This window comes from Anoplopoma fimbria, chromosome 17 (genome assembly GCF_027596085.1).
Source record: "Anoplopoma fimbria isolate UVic2021 breed Golden Eagle Sablefish chromosome 17, Afim_UVic_2022, whole genome shotgun sequence".
Taxonomy (NCBI): domain Eukaryota; kingdom Metazoa; phylum Chordata; class Actinopteri; order Perciformes; family Anoplopomatidae; genus Anoplopoma; species Anoplopoma fimbria.
This window is the reverse complement of record NC_072465.1, coordinates 12,635,791-12,652,171: the sequence shown is the minus strand read 5'-3', so window position 1 is coordinate 12,652,171 and position 16,381 is coordinate 12,635,791. Positions and strand designations below refer to the sequence as shown.

Sequence of the window (16,381 nt, the reverse complement as noted above, 5' to 3'; positions counted from 1 at the left end):
CCTAGCAACCACTAATGCAGCCTTTGTGTCTGAAAATGTTGTTAGAGGATGGAAATGTCACTTGCTATCACCATGTAGCTATTGCAGCTAGCTAGTGGAGTAGCTAAACACAGTGAGTTTCACATTGTGAGACATCCACTTTTGGTTAATACAACAAACAGATATCCATTATTGGTTGGCCACACCTGATATCTGTTGGATAGGGAAAAACTGCTGTTTGGTAAAAGACAAATAAGAAACAAATATCCAAAAAGAAATGTCTTACATGAGTACATTGTCACACTTAAAAAATGAGGTGGAATTAAATGGCCATGCAGTCTGATTGCCAAGCTAACACAAGCATAGCCTCCTCAAAGCCTGCATGTGAAGAATTAGAAAGATTCTGATTTGACATCCCTGAGAATCCAGAAAGCAATGCACATTGCATTTCAACTTACAGATAATCAGGACTAGGCTGTTACACTGAAGGCTGTAGTAAAACGATGAGGATGTGGATGCTTAGTTTCACTGTGAAACAGAGAAGGTGGCACAGTAAAGACAGACATATCTTGACTTCAGTCATACCTGCTTAAAGAGCTTGGCCAGCTCTGTTTAAGCCTGAGGAAGGCAGCTGACAAAAACAAGCAGCAGTTGATTTCTGTACCAACACTCTGCTTTTTGCCTTCTCTCTCTAATCTCCCTCTTTCCACATTTTATACATTTTCTGTCACCAGACACATTTCTATTATTTGTATCTACATTTGAACAATAATACAGTGACTGCAGAATGACAGCAACTTTGAAGAGTGCCTTTGTCATTTTTCCATGCCTATCTACTTTATTTAACTATCTTTTTGCGGCTCACAATGTAAGAGTGGCCAGTTCCCTTTTGCACATTAACTTTTTTCACCGCGTTGGAACTAAGGGGATCCACAGCTATATTCTTCTCCAAATCAACGTGTTCCCAACATACTGTTGTCATGATCCCTCATAACACATGCCTAATGACCATTCGCTAAGTCCCACCCCTGGAACGCAGACTGGCTAATCAGAGCATAGCATCTGCCAGCAAGGTATACTGAATGTATTGTAATGATTGTAACAGTAAATAAAGACCTACCCAGTTTTAGAGGAACAGTGTTGTTCATTAACATCATTGTCTTCTGTCTCCATCTCCATTCTATGTGGTGGTTCACTTCAACTCTGTGATCTGTAGCTTTAGCTTCTATCTTTAGCTTTTAAACCTGTTTTCACTGCTGAACCAGTTTGATATGCTGGATATATCCTTCAAACAAATATTGTAGACCGTCTTTCTGTTTCTTTTCGTTTTTCTAAAAAAATGATTTTATCTCGTCAGTGTGTGCAGTTAGTGACATCGTGGGCAGCTTCATGGAGTAGCAGTATATACACATATATATATATACATATACACACAAACGTATACACACACACACATATACATATGCATACATATATACATATATGATCTCTCTAGCTTATACAACTTGTTGTTATCAAAAGTGTAATTAGCTTCATCGAGAGGGGGTGATGAATATTGTTTAAATATGGGGATAACGGCATACATTTTCTCTCTTGGGAGACATTTTCTTTCATTTGATTGTACATGTAAAAAGTGAGAGAACTTGCGTGACAAATGGAAAAATAACATCTAGAGAGATAAGTTCAAACCCTGGCTCCTTTTCAGCTCCGTACAGCTGGCTTATCACAACATGAAGTGGGCGTGGACGTCAGATCATTGGTTTGGGAAGGTTACAGAAATTGTGGGAGGCAGGCCTCCTTATTCATCAACATCGAAAATCTGTGGGGGGGAGGGGCTCTCATAGCTCTTCAGCCATCTGAGAAGCACTTCTGATAAAGCACACTGACAGCTTTACTTTCAGCTTCACTACATAAAGGACACACAACTTCATATTGTGGGACTTAAAGTCAGCATTGGACATAAATCAAGAGGAACAGATACTGTCCAATTTGGAGATAACTCCTAAGGATATTAGGCTACACACTAGAGATGCAACGATACCATATCAGTCTGATACTGACTCAAATAGCTGGAGTGGATATTGGTTACAATGGGCTGATGTGGTATCAGATAGCATCATTTCAATAAATAACAATTAAGAAAATGTATTTCTATGTATTCAATTGTTACATTTTGTTTTACAAATGTTATGTTTAAGTCAATTCTAATGTTGCCTTACACATAAAAGAGTGATCCATGTCGCCTCCACACAATGAAGGCATTAAGCTTATAAATTACACACTGGTATTAAATTGACTCTGCCGGTACCCAAAGCCCAGGTATCACTTTTGGGACTGAAAAACTTATTTGATGCATCACAACTACACAGCCTGACTTTTTGTCCCAATGCATAAAGGACCAACTACTTATTGTATTGTCAAAAAGATAGCATTGGCCTTGAAAGTCCCATCTTAACAGAAGTTAGATTGTCTTAAGCTCCTGCACTGTGACATATTCCACAGTGAAACGGAATATTTGAGCGTTGTACAGTTACAAGAGTGATTTAAATATATTTCTTCACATTAGAATGTAGCACACTATACACCTCACACGTTGCTAAAAGTTGCAGATTGATTGATGGATGGATGTCATGATATTATTGGTTGAAATTGATTGATACCGTCTTAATTAAGCACACATTATATTTTGTTTAACAGGAAGAAAAGATGGATGGATTAAGATAGAAATTACGCAGAAATCAAATTGTTCTTTATTTATTTAGCATTGATTGTTAAAGAGGTGCACAATATAACAGGGGATCTAAAAGGGTTAAGTGTGCTGCAGATCTAGCCATATATGACGAAGGAATACAGAGACTGTGCAGCCAGCTGCAAAAAATCATCTGAAATGAGTCAGTTCATATAACATCCTGATCATTATTTTACTGCACATTCAATTATTTTCATTGAAAGCTCATTGTTTTCCAGGACACTTTGGAAAATTGTGTGATTTTTCAGATTATATCAATGACTCGTAAACTGCATCAAAGAATCGACGACATTGTGAGCACTCTTCTTCACAGTAAATTCCAATCTTCCTTCCTCTCTCTCTCATTATATTTTGGCTTATCTGCCTGTCCAACATTGTTGTCATTGGCAATCACTTGCAGTAAAATATTTTCTTGCCTGTACAGAAACAACCAAGCCCGACCATGAGCTAACTAGTTAATGTATGTGAGAGTGAGGGCCTTGGTTTTCAGGTGGATTAATGGCACAAGCTACAGAGTGGGGATAAATGACAATCCTCTGCTGGGATCTGCAGACAAGCAACTGTGGCATCTTTTTTCTTCCCCATTCAGCGAGCGCTGACATTGACATACACTAAGCTTCCGCCAAGAAATGCGAGCCGCCGCAGCAACACTAACAGGATAGATTCAGCTGAAGGGCATAACAAAATAAGCATGTTATTGTGGATTCAAAAAGATCGTATTGCACTATACCCTTTTTATTGCATTTAAATGGTCCACAACTTTGACTCGTCCCCATTAATTTGTCCACGTTACTGCAAAAAAAGTGAGCCCAAATAAATACAGTATAAAATGTTGTCCGGAAATCTTCAACCAACGATGTCCAGAAGACATGAGTTTCAGAGACTTTGTTTCTTGCATTTGGTTGACTTTTTAAAGACTTAAAATAGCAAAGATAATAACACATAAGGACACTGCAACAGCATTTTGATGGTAAATTGGCTATTTTCCTTTTAATTCTCAGGAAACAATACAGGTTAATCTACTCCTTGTGGATTCATTTATATTCATCACTCTACATTCATTCATTTTTCGCCCCTGCTTCAATATTTCCTCTCTCAGTACTACCATTTTGCTCTCTGTCTCTCACTCACGGAGGGTCCTTTCAGCCAGACACGACAACAGCACCACTGCTCTCTGATCCCACTAGACCGACTCCATATCAGCCAGACCTGCTCAGATTCCATCACCGGCAAACGGCACGTTTTGTAGAAAATCCTAACTTTCTGTGTAATTGTTATAGTTAACGTAGTTTGTAGGCTGTTCGTGTCATGTTATGCAATGAAGGTTTAATCTGTTAACAATCATATCTTTTGTGATTGATAATAATAGTAGTAAAGATTTGTGTGAATTGCACTTATAAAAAGGAGCAACAGCTAGACATAAAGAGAATAAACAATAGAATACAATACCAGATACACACATGTTTACACACATATCTTCTATATATTCTATATATTCTATATATATAGATATATATACACAGCTTTTTGTCATCACCCCCTGCTGCTGCCGCCTGATCTCTCCCACTCTCCAGGATTGGCACAGTTCATCTTGAACCAGCCTATTATTCCTAATGGCGTAACCAATGATGTGATATAACGAGTGGTTTGTTCATCCATCCATCCATTTTCCGTAACCTGCTTATCCAGTTAAGGGTCGCAGGGGTGCTGGAGCCGATCTCAGCTGTCAATGGGCGAAGGCAGGGTTCACCCTGGACAGGTCGCCAGTCTGTCGCAGGGCTGACATATAGAGACAACCACTCACGCTCACATCCACACCTACGGGCAATTTAGAGTCTTCAATGCACCTAAGCTGCATGTCTTTGGACTGTGGGAGGAAGCCGGAGAACCCGGAGAGAACCAGGAGAGAACCCACGCTGACACGGGGAGAACATGCAAACTCCACACAGAAGGCTGTCCAGCCTGGGAATTGAACCCCGGCCCCTCTTGCTGTGAGGCGACAGTGCTAACCACTACACCACCGTGCAGCCCCTGTGGTTTGTTCAGCTTTAAGTCAAAGCTCAAACAGTGAAACCTCACTAGAAGTGAAACCTCACTAGAAGTGCAGGCCTTATACGCTTTTTCTTGGATATATGACTTTAATGTATTTTATGTTTCCTTTTTCAAACACACTTAACCTTTTTAATGAATGGAGGCAGAATTAGTGAGTGCTTCCGTCTAAAGCGCTGAGAGCTCATAAATACTGTTGAATTTGCCATTTGCTTGCACACAGCTCACAAGGGTTTGTTTGCATCACAGTTGATTTACATGAATGTATTACTGAGGATGAATACTCCAACTTAAAAGGGACGGGCCTTGAATGACAAATTGTGTCGACTTCACATAAGTGTCAACCATTTTAAAGTGTGTTTTTTGAGTAATGCAGCACTGACTGTTCTTAAACTTCTCATTGATGCACTGCTCTTTCTGTCAAATCACTGGTTTCAGCAATCCATTTAAAAAATGAACTTTCCTTCAAGTCAAGATGATTTTCATTTGCCCTGACATGGGCAGAAAACGGTGACTGCCATGAAGCTTTCTAAACAGCATTCTGTGAACTGTCAAGTGTAAAACATTATTATCTGGCTCAGACATTCAAACCATAACAATCACAAATCACACATACTCTTTGGTTCAAATCCAGGCAGTGTGCTAGTGTAGCTTGGTAATCTTTACCTGCAAAAGATGACTCGGTGCTGCAGTGGACGGCTTGTGCTTTTTGCTGAGAGAGAACGAAGCTGCTGCTCTGCTCTCTTTGCCTGTGGGAGAAGAAAGTGGAATGGATATGATTTTTGATGTAAATGTGAGACCCACCAAGGGGGAGAGGTGGAGCATTGATATTCAGCTTGGGGTCCGGCAGCGCCCCGTTCTCCGCACCTTGACGCTGACCTAACGACCTCGCAGTGAAAATCATTTGCCAGCTCCGCTGACCTCTAGCAGTGTGCATGCACTAAAACACGCGCACGAGCGAGCCACCCACACACCCACACACACACACAAAAATTACAACTGTGCAATCTTTACCCCAAGTAGCCACTCTCCAACTTTTAGCTGCCTCCATTTCCATCAAGGACTAGAGACACAGCCTGAAGGACCCTGACAACATGTAGCTTTAAATGTGTGTTTGCCATCCGCTCCAAATTAGACCAGTTCCCTCAGCCATTTTAGGTCAAGTATCTCAACAGCAATGGTTGGCCAAGTCTAGCCAACGTTAGCCTCCTGATGAAGGTTAACTTTTCCATTTTATAGTTTGCATCTTAACTTGTATTTCTCAGAAGGATCTACTGTACAGGGATCATGTAAATCCCTATTAATATGACCAATGTGACTTCTGTCATCCGATCATGCTAGGACACAGTAACTGTGTAGTCTGAGCGCTCCAATATCGGACCTCACATTGGGATCCAGACCAGGCTCACATCGAGTTTGAATCTCAGTGAGTTGTGGACAGCATGTGGACACAATCCAGACAGTTTATCAAACGCAATTTTCATATAAAAGTCTACTAATACTGCAGGAAGGAAGACTAAGCAGCAACAATAACAGTTAAGAATTGATCGCATTTACCACCGTTTACAGACGCTCTTTGACCACTAAATGTATCTGATCACTATCTGATTGGGCATGTTGCATTAAAGTGCGAAGTGTGGACCCATATTTATGGACACAGATGAGTTCCGATCTCGGTTAACCTATCACAAAAGTCACATTGTGTTCTAATGTCACATAGATTTCCACAGTCACGTGACACGGGCCAGCTAAATATGTCATAAGATGCAGCCACCAATCTTTTTATATAATTATATCAGTTTTTTTTGTTTTTTTTAAGGAATGGATTAATTTACTTGTAAGCATTTATAAGTAATTATATAATTAAGAAAATAATGTAGATTCCATAATGTCACATTCCATAGAGTGATGATTTAGGGCCAGTGTCCACAAAGTGCCTTTACTGAGCGCCAGGGTCTTTTTTTTCCAACTGTCCCAATGAGGAGAGAGTGTATCTGGTGGTATGCAGCCGCCTAGAGAAAAAGGAGTTGCACGCAGCGTCTTTCTTCTGAGCGCTCCACCTATTTTGTGCGGCTGCTCTGAGCCCTTCAAGTTGAAAATTTCAGAACTTTTCAGAAAAGTGCTGGTGTCACTGTAGTAGATAAGAAATTTGTTTTGGCGGTTAGTCTGTCCTTAACTTTATATTTCAGACAGACACTATCAAAGACCGAAACAACCATTTGTGGGAGCAGATCTGCCGGGCTGACACTGAATGTTGCTGGAGGGTGATTTGATTTTTACTATAGTACGCCCTGTGACGCCTTGCTCTTACGTCACGGCTGTTAGAGTGAGCAGTGACAAGCTCATCCATACAAAGTATCAAGCTGGCATCCTCCGTTAGGTGCTCATGGTGAAAAACCAATGTAATAAAAATAGATAGTAGCCAAAATAGATAATAAAAAGCAAAGGAGCAATACTCCAAACGTGGTTAGAGTGGTGATATGTTGTCAAGATATTGTTGTCATGGAAACGCGGCGTTGAAGCACTCCCCAGCACAGTGCAGGCACTTTTTTGCCAGGAAGAGGCGCTATGTGGACACACTGTTCCCAGTGACAGAAGTCAGGAAATATCAACCACTATCTCCGCGTTACAGAAGTCATTCCCTATACATGCTTACAACAAAGCTCACTCCCTTTCATCAGGATTGGTTGCCTGAGGTTCTTCATATCTGCAGCATGATGGCGCATGTACGAAACTCACCACCACCGTACAACATTTGTATGAGGTCATTGTATTTCTTGACCTTTGTTTTTTTTCTTTAACCTGGCTACAGGTGAGCGTCCTATTTCCCCACATGGTGGAAACACAAGTTTAACACCTAACCAACGCATGCAAACTGCCTGGTGTTACAGCCTGAAGGTAGGAGGGTATAACTGATGATTCAAAATGCTTCTAACTTCTACACTATTGGAGTATTGATCCAGCAGTATTGATTAGCCCGTCCCTGCTGTACAAAGAAGTCGGCCAATGCTGAAGTGCACTGGCCCACAGTTGAACCCAATTGTTGATCCTTGACCTACACTATGTTGTGGTTAGGTTTGGAAGTTTTCCAATTAGAATCATTTTTTATTCAATTAGAAACAGGTTGACTTCGCAAAAGCCATGATTGTAACACAAGCTAGGAGAAATTTTACATTAAAATATTTTTTTAAGTTTCATCAACATAAAAAACAAAACAAAAATACACTGTAAATCTGCTGCTGTTATGATTTATGATTATTAAAATGTATGAATGAACAAATTATTTTCCCCCATCCGACCTATATAATCAAATTCAATGCACTGTTTTGTTGATAATAAAATGTGATCCTCAGAGATATGGAAACATTGAATCAAATTGCCCAGTTATCTTTTAAAAAGCTGTCACTTCTCTAAATCATCTACATTCAAAGTGTAATCTGTGCAAATGTGATGAATCAGATAGATAACAAATGTAATGTGTGTGAATGTGATGTGGGTCTGAAGGCAGCTCCCTCACAGCATGCTCCTCCAAACGTCCAACAGGAGAACGTATGTGTGTCCGGGACAGAAATGACGCACAACAATGCACCAACACAATATGTCTGCATGTCGTACGAGCCGGGAAAAATGCAGTGCTTTGAGAGAATGGACGCGTTTCTGTTGAATTATACATGAAGCAGAAGGAACCAAATCAACTGAGCGAGGCATTGTTGTGGCATGAATAAATGGTGCATAATTGATACAGGCTCTCTTACTTTGTTCGTCCCTGTTCGCAAATCTCCATGAGAAGTTATGATGCAAAGCAGGTCAGGGGATCTGAGGGTATACGGTGTCAGTGATCTAATGATGCACACTATTAATGCTTTATGGAAATACACACCCCTGGCTCCACAAAGCTTCCATATATCAATACAAGTTACCACTGGAACAAACTACAAGAAAAGACAGTGGTCCATTTAAAATAGTGAATATTTGCTCTTAATATCACTCCTCAGAAGGCTGGGTATTGTTGAAAAAATGATGATGCCAGTGCTAAAAAACAGTACCCTTAAAGTAACTATGAGGATCGGGCTGCTTGAGGCCCAGACCGTGTTGCTGGACCCACTGGAGAGAAGGAACAAGAACCAGGGCTGCATTCAAATCAGAGGATTTCTAAAGGGACTCTGGTGCTCAGAATCACTGACACTTTGGTCAACATTGACTAGCAAAATTCTACACAAAATGAAAGTTCCTTGTAGTTACTTTAAAGTGATACAAATACCAATAGAGTACTTCATTTGATACTCATCATGTGTCCCACTGGCTAGCTAATCGCCGGCGCTCTACATGGCACTCATACAGCGTTTGCCACTGATAACAGTGTCCTCCAACTGACCATGCAGTAACCACGCTGTCATGAAAACGTAAAATCGAGGTCCCTCTGTTCGCCCTGTCATCACTGTAAGCTGCTAGCTGCTGGCTCAGACATCTCTATGTTCAGAGTTGCATTAATTCCAGGAAGCTTGTGGTGATTGGCTGCGAGCAAAACCATACAAATGGTATTTTTTGCTAGATCTGGGCACAAAAAGGACCAATTGCAGGTATGGTTTGACTGGAGAAGTTTTGATACAACTTCGTACTGGTTTATTTCTGTTGATCACTTAAAAAGGTATGGTGTGCTGATACCCAGGCCTAATCAGCAGCAACAAAAACCCTGACAAGAGGTTCTTGTATTAGCACTCAAAAATCGACATCAGTAATCCAATTCATAAAATGTAATCGTAAGAATGTTAATAAGGCTGGATGTGTTTACCAGCTTAGTGCAGGTGTTTGTGTCAAGTTCACTGACAGCTCAGAGGAGGAGCTTTTTGACCTAGGGACAGATGGCTGCTAATAGAGGTGGGAGAAGTCATGTGAGTTTCCTTAACAGCACCATTGAGATTGGGTGAAAAATTATTCTGAAAATGGATCAAATCCAGCTGGTCGCTCAAACCCCCAGACAGTTCTCTGCACCTCGGCCTCTGATCACACACAAAGTGAAGCCAGATCCAGTCCAAATGAAAAATGATTCAACGTTATTGAGACACTGAGGACTATTTTCATAATTATAATTCTACTATAATAATTGCTGCTGTTATTATAAGTAGTGTTATTATATGAATACTTTATGTCATATACATTGAATGTGTTGTATCTCTGTTATGCTGTTCATTCTGTACACATGACATCTATTGCATTCTGTCCATCCTGGGAGAAGGATCCCTCCTCTGTCGTTCTCCCATAGGTTTCTTCCTTTTTTCTCCCTGTTAAAGGGGTTTTTTAGGGGAGTTTTTCCTGTGCCGATGTGAGGGAAGGACAGAGGATGTCGCATGTGCACAGATTGTAAAGCCCTCTGAGGCAAATTTGTAATTTGTGATTCTGGGCTATACAAAATAAACTGAATTGAATTGAATTGAATATGGATACAAACACATTGGACATACAGTTTCTTGTTGTATGAAATATCGGTAAGTATTTGATTAGAAGCCAAAAGTCCCAACGGCATAAAGAGTCAGATATGAGAAATTCACTGTTCACAAGGTAGAGGCTTGGTGGAGGTAAAAATACAAACACAATAAAGGCCATATAGTAGATCAGATACGTTGGCCACTCTGAGAGACATTTAAAAAGCAGTCTATGTCCACACCCTGCTCCGATGGCAACCCCACACAGGTGATTTGAACTATTTTTGGCTGAATAGAGACTGTGCTTGTTTGACATTTCCATCACTTTCCTGCAAGGGCGTAACCCTTAACCCTCTATGCACTAATTTATTGTGGAATGTCATTATTTATGTAAATGATAAAACAAAATGCAGGCGTCAGCAGATAATACAAATATATATAATTAACTTTTTTTAAGATTTTTTTTTTTGCATGTCTCATCTGATCACGTAAACCATACATTAATCAGAATTAATTGATAAATCCCTGGACTTTAACAGCTGATATGTGCACATCCCAAATACCTGTGTTTTCTGAATAGTGTGAATGAAGTGGCCATATAATGAGAATACAATGACAGCGTTTCAAGAAAAAAATCCAACTGCCCTAATAGTCTGCTGTGCATCATGTTATGTTCTGCTGATGTGGAAGTCTTCCCTTTAGAACGTCAGACTGACACAGAATGCTGTTTGGGACTCTCTCTGTATGAGACAAAGGTCATCAGAGGTGGAGAACTGAAACTAGAGACCGTCCCAAACAGAGCAAAGCTGTGGGGACACAGAGACATCAACACTCTATTTAACCCAAAGTGACTCAACACACACAGTGTGGGTGTGCACAGCCTTTAAAGAAGCAACACTGGAATTGTTGGCAATATCTGTATCCATCATATACTAAACAAACAAATCTCCTTTCTGAAGCTTGCCCAAATAAGAATCTGATGGCCGATGCTCAACACTTGGAGTTCAGCCAGGTTTGTTTTGAGACAGTGAATGCAAAAGCTCTAGAATGACTCCAAGTGGCCGTGAGGTGGAGGACGCCTCACCTCAGTAAGTAAAGTCCCAGTGAGGTTTGGATTCATAATAGCAGCAGTGATGGGTCAGGGAAAGCACAATATTCATTGTTGGGCGTTACAGCTGACACAAGCATATTTACAGCCCAGTGTGTTTTTGGTGTGTTATGTTTGTTCTTTTTCTCATGTATTGGGGAAGGTGCAACTATAGAATGTTTTAACAACAGAAGTGGGCCTTAGAGGTTGAGATCCCCTGAGATGGACAACAGCCACATTATTTGGGAAATGAAAACAAAGTTTTTGTCCACTGACATCCAGGCACACATCTCTAGATGTGTCTCCATATTGCTCAGTTAGCTACTCCGATCCATTGGTGAAGTCCGGTTTTATATAACCACTGTGGCTAGCTAGTCGCCCAAAGTCTCACTTGATTGCAATATTTTTCCTCAAACATTAGAAACCACAGTGATAGTGATTTCATTACATACATTTGGCATATGACAAGAGATAACTGAGCAGTTAACACTGGGACACAGGATTCAAACTGGGACATGTAGTTTTCATTTCACTGGGTTTTTAAGGGATTTTTTTTTTAATTCATAAATTCAGACGTGTTATTTTTATTCCAAGCCGTTTATCACCACACTAGCCGCATGAACTGAATTTGGGGGAAACTCTCCAACAAGTTACCACACACCACAGCCCTGACACAGGACCTTCTAAACTAGTCATGGCAAACTGGCTCTTTGCCAACTGTACCGACACATCCAGAGGACACAGAGCGGCATTAGCATTCCTGTGGAGTTGTGGTTCTGGCCACCTGGCTCAGTTTCTTCACCAGCGTTCCTCATTAACTCTGCATGTCGTCTGTTTGGTGTCGGACAGATAAGATAAGGTTGTGTACAGTAGGTTTGTCAGAGCGTGTCAGGTTTATCAGAGTCGTCCAGAGGGTGAAGACTGAACCCTGAATCATTCATACAACCAAAACAATCATTCAGGAGGCTAATAAGAGCTCCATAGAACTCATCTCTGTGGGTTTGGCATTGCAGAAGACCCTTTTCAAATATCATCATTCAGTGTTAACTTTAACCATATTTTATTATCTACAACCACAATTTTAGCCGACAGCGACTGTTTCATGAGGCTAACCTTAACTATGCTGTGGTGTCAGGAATTAGGGGAGAAACTAATTCATAGTTCATCAAAAGGGAAATTAATACAACTCTAAAATTGTCTTACAACTACAAATTAGAGAAATCTAATGGAATGATATATGGTATGGTAGGGCATGGATGTATTCAAAATGGCACTTATTTTCCTCAAGTGACAGCTGCAATTCCCTAATTTGAGTTATATGTCACACACACACACACACACAAAGAGAGACAGAGAGAGAGAGAGAGAGACAGAGAGAGAGAGAGAAGATGTCTTTTCTAGGCTCTCGAGCTACTTGCTGGAAACCAGTCAAAACACAGATGAAAGGTAAATTTGTATGCAGCGCTTGTCCTAGCATTTTCAGAACGTCTTAAGACATGCCTGTCTTAGCCTGTCAGCTCTGGTTAGCCAACATGACACATGGAATTCCAGTGAGAAAGCAAGAAGCAATGATAGCACTGACTGAAACTACACACAACGCTGGTTCTGAAGGTACAGAGAAATGATTCATAATTATATTCAAATACAATCATAAATTATAAACGACTTAATCATACTTTATTTGTTGATCTATATTTTCTGAATCTGCTAAGTGGCCTAACGAGCAACTAATATTGTCCAATACTGCAGTCAAGAGATTTCACCTTAGAGACTAAAGGCCTACTCTGGGATATGCTGACCTCCATTCACATGAAAACTGTTGCTCATTCTAAAATGATCCACACAGAGGTGTTCCAGGCCTTCTGCAGGTGGTCATGTGCTTTACATTAGGTCTCAATTATCATAAAAACCCTAGAAGTGTGTGTTACACAATCAAGTTTCAGATGTCAAAAAAGATAAATACATTTAAGAGACTTTTCCGTATCACCAAAAAACAATGCATAATTCCAATCCAATGGCCATACCATCCATCAAGTGCAGTATAGTCCTGTCACACTGCCAGTACAGCAGGCAGCGTAAATCACCACAACCGCCGAATCCTATCGCCTCCAACTTAGAAACGATCTCGTTCAGTTGCTCACACAATTCATGTTTATGGTCGAAAAAGTGAGGGTACAGCTTATTTTCAACCTGCTGGAACATGCATTATTTACACTTCTTCTTTTCAAGGAAGTGGTTTTTAAAAAAAAGGGCCTTTCACTGTATGGGGTATGTGGAGCATTAGCACACTTAATATGCAAATCAGTGATCTAACAACAAGATTGAGTAGGATGGCCACTCTACACTGTGTTGTGGGAATGTCTCTACGAGTGTTTGGATGTGATTGTTTGGATTCTGGATCAACAGTATAACAAGAAAAGCAACACCAAAGGCAAGAATTCTTAACCTCACTCATGGTTCCATTTTTTTATAAAGTTACAGAACCATGATGCATTAAACAGTATAGAACTAAATGCTTTCAGGCATACCAATAGGTCTACATCAAGCTAGGGAGGAGTAGTAAGAGTAGAATTGCTCCAATTAAGAACAAGCAGATAGGACATATTGTAATATCTTCCATGAGACTTTCCTTCATAGCAGAAATGAGAAGTAATACATTTATTGATCCCACGTTAAATTCAAACCTGAATTTATAGTCACACCTGAACGCAAAGAGGACCGAGCTTAGCTATCTTTGCCACATACAGGTGGTGATGCCCCTCTACAAACCAGTTCTCTCATTGCGTCCCACCAAACAAATTGAGGAAACGTGTCTGTGTTTTGCTTACAGACTAATATCATGTCATAATCATGAATGAATATCCTGGACACGTCTTTGTGAATCACTAGACTCACTTTCTAAACACTAGATCACTAAACTCGGCTTATAGAAGGAACTCCGTAAAACAGTTGTTGAGATGAGATGTTGTCTCAGCACCGGCCGTCGGGGGAAACACGCATCGGCAGGGAAACTGTATTGGACACAACACCAGGCTAAACGTTAGCTAACGTTAGCCTTAATCAAACCGCAGCATAGGTGCTATTTAATTAGCCGAAGCTGAAAGACAAAAAGCCAAGTAGTAATAAATATCTATCGTTTTAGGACGCTGGGGACAACCGGCTGTTAAACACTTCCTCTACGTGTAACACCACATGCGGACAGTCGGCTAATTTAAAGGGACTGACGTGCTTGCGGATGTGTTGGCTTACTGTAACGTAACGTTAGCAGAGCTAGCGTTAACCCCAATGCGTTAGCTTGTTGGCTCTGTGCAGTTACATTGAGCTGAACGATTAGCGGCCGAGGCGTTTTAAGTCCCCTGTAAACACTGACACGAGATGTTATTTGTAACAGCACGTTCAAGCAATACATACATGCTTCATACACTCACCTTCTATTGACGGGCAGAATAACGCGATTGCATTGTGGGAAGTGTTGTTGTAAGTCCGCGCTGTAGACAGGAAAACACGACTGTGTGGTTTTAATAAAACTACAACTACCACAGTTGAAGGAATGTAGACTTCATGTTGCGTTTACGGTACACATGATTCATTCTGACAGCTTCGACAGTACTTTTTTTGAATTAATTATTTCACGTTATATCACCTATGTTAAGTTAATGTAATTGGTTCCTTTATTTAATCTCATATTCTCATTGGGATCACAATCTCTTTTTAAAAGAGAATACAGTTTGAGCATGGAAAAAAAAAAAAACATGTAGAAAATCCCAGCAAACACTCAATTTGAATTAGTTACAATTTCAATATCTTTAAATTGTAAAAAAGTTAATAAAGTAATTTTAATTAAAACACTATTTGGAAATCATCCCTTTTGAAGAATCAAAGTAAATAAAACCAGATGTTTCAAGTTATGCTGAACATGTGGTACAGATAAGTTTAACATGTCCTGTTACTTGATACTATATTCATTGAATTCAGATTTGATCAGAGTGCAGAGATAGTTTTCAGTTTTTGAAGTAGAGCTTTATAGATATGGGAACGAGGACTCGTGACACTCATATATATATATATATATATATATATATATATATATATATATATAATCCCAAAATGAAGATATTCGAATTTAAAAACTAGATATTATTGGCACATGAGTAATTTAATAGAAATCCCAAATGGTGGCATAACAATAATCTGGTCACTAAACAAAACAAGACACCACTATCCATCTACGTATACGTAGATGGATAGTGGTGTATAGTTTATATACATATGCATAGTGGCATTAGTATGGATAGTTCTGTATTTCCTCTAGTGTAAGATCTCAGATTATATTGATTAATTTTCTTAATCTATTCTTGATTAATGTATGTATTTATTTTTTAGTTGGGTCACTCATGTATGCATTGTGATTGTTGTGCAGTGCTACCTTCTATGCCAAACAAAAAAAGGTTTATGCATGTGTGGATGTTGACCCCACCATTTCATTTGAATTGCACTTGTCTGTAACGCAAACAATAACAAAAAAATCCATCTGTTCATCATCATACAAAAAAAGGGATTTCACAAAGTGGTCAAACATACAGATACAACTAAATGTAAGAAAACATTATTTTTTTCTTTTAGTTTTTCATTACAGAAATGCCAGTCTTTAATGCCAGTTTTAAAAAAGCTTTTTAAACTGAGGCTCTGACTCCATTGATCTGACACTGAGGGGGAGTTTGTTCCACAGCGTTGGAGCTAAAACAGTAAAAGCATGGTCCCCCTTTGTTTTGAGCCTGGCTAAAACAGTAAAAGCATGGTCCCCCTTTGTTTTGAGCCTGGACCGTGGAACTTTTAACAACATTTGATTCTCTGATCTGAGGGGTCTCAGAGCAGAATGAGGGGTTAGCAGTTCAAAAATGTAAAGCGGAGCCAGACCATGTAGGGATTTAAAAGTAATCAATAGAATCTTTAGTTGAATTCTGTAACAAATGGGGAGGCAGTGTAATTCGGCCAGGACTGGAGTGATGTGTTCCCTACGTGGAGTGTTTGTTAGGAGTCTTGCTGCTGCATTCTGCACCATAGTAGTTTAAGAGGCTGAGGATGAGTTGTTTG

At 39.9% G+C, this 16,381-nt stretch overlaps 1 protein-coding gene across 1 annotated transcript in view; it reads right to left on the bottom strand.

Annotated features, from left to right (window-relative positions):
- The window catches only part of fhit (fragile histidine triad diadenosine triphosphatase), a 357,159-nt gene extending 342,363 nt beyond the window's left edge, over positions 1–14,796 (bottom strand). Inside the window, exons 1-2 of the mRNA XM_054616913.1 lie at positions 14,716–14,796; positions 5,444–5,526 (exon numbers count right to left, since the gene is read on the bottom strand). The gene's annotated coding sequence lies outside the window, so the exon portion shown is untranslated. The remainder of the gene's footprint in view (positions 1–5,443; positions 5,527–14,715) is intronic.
- Between the last annotated feature and the right edge of the window lie 1,585 nt (positions 14,797–16,381).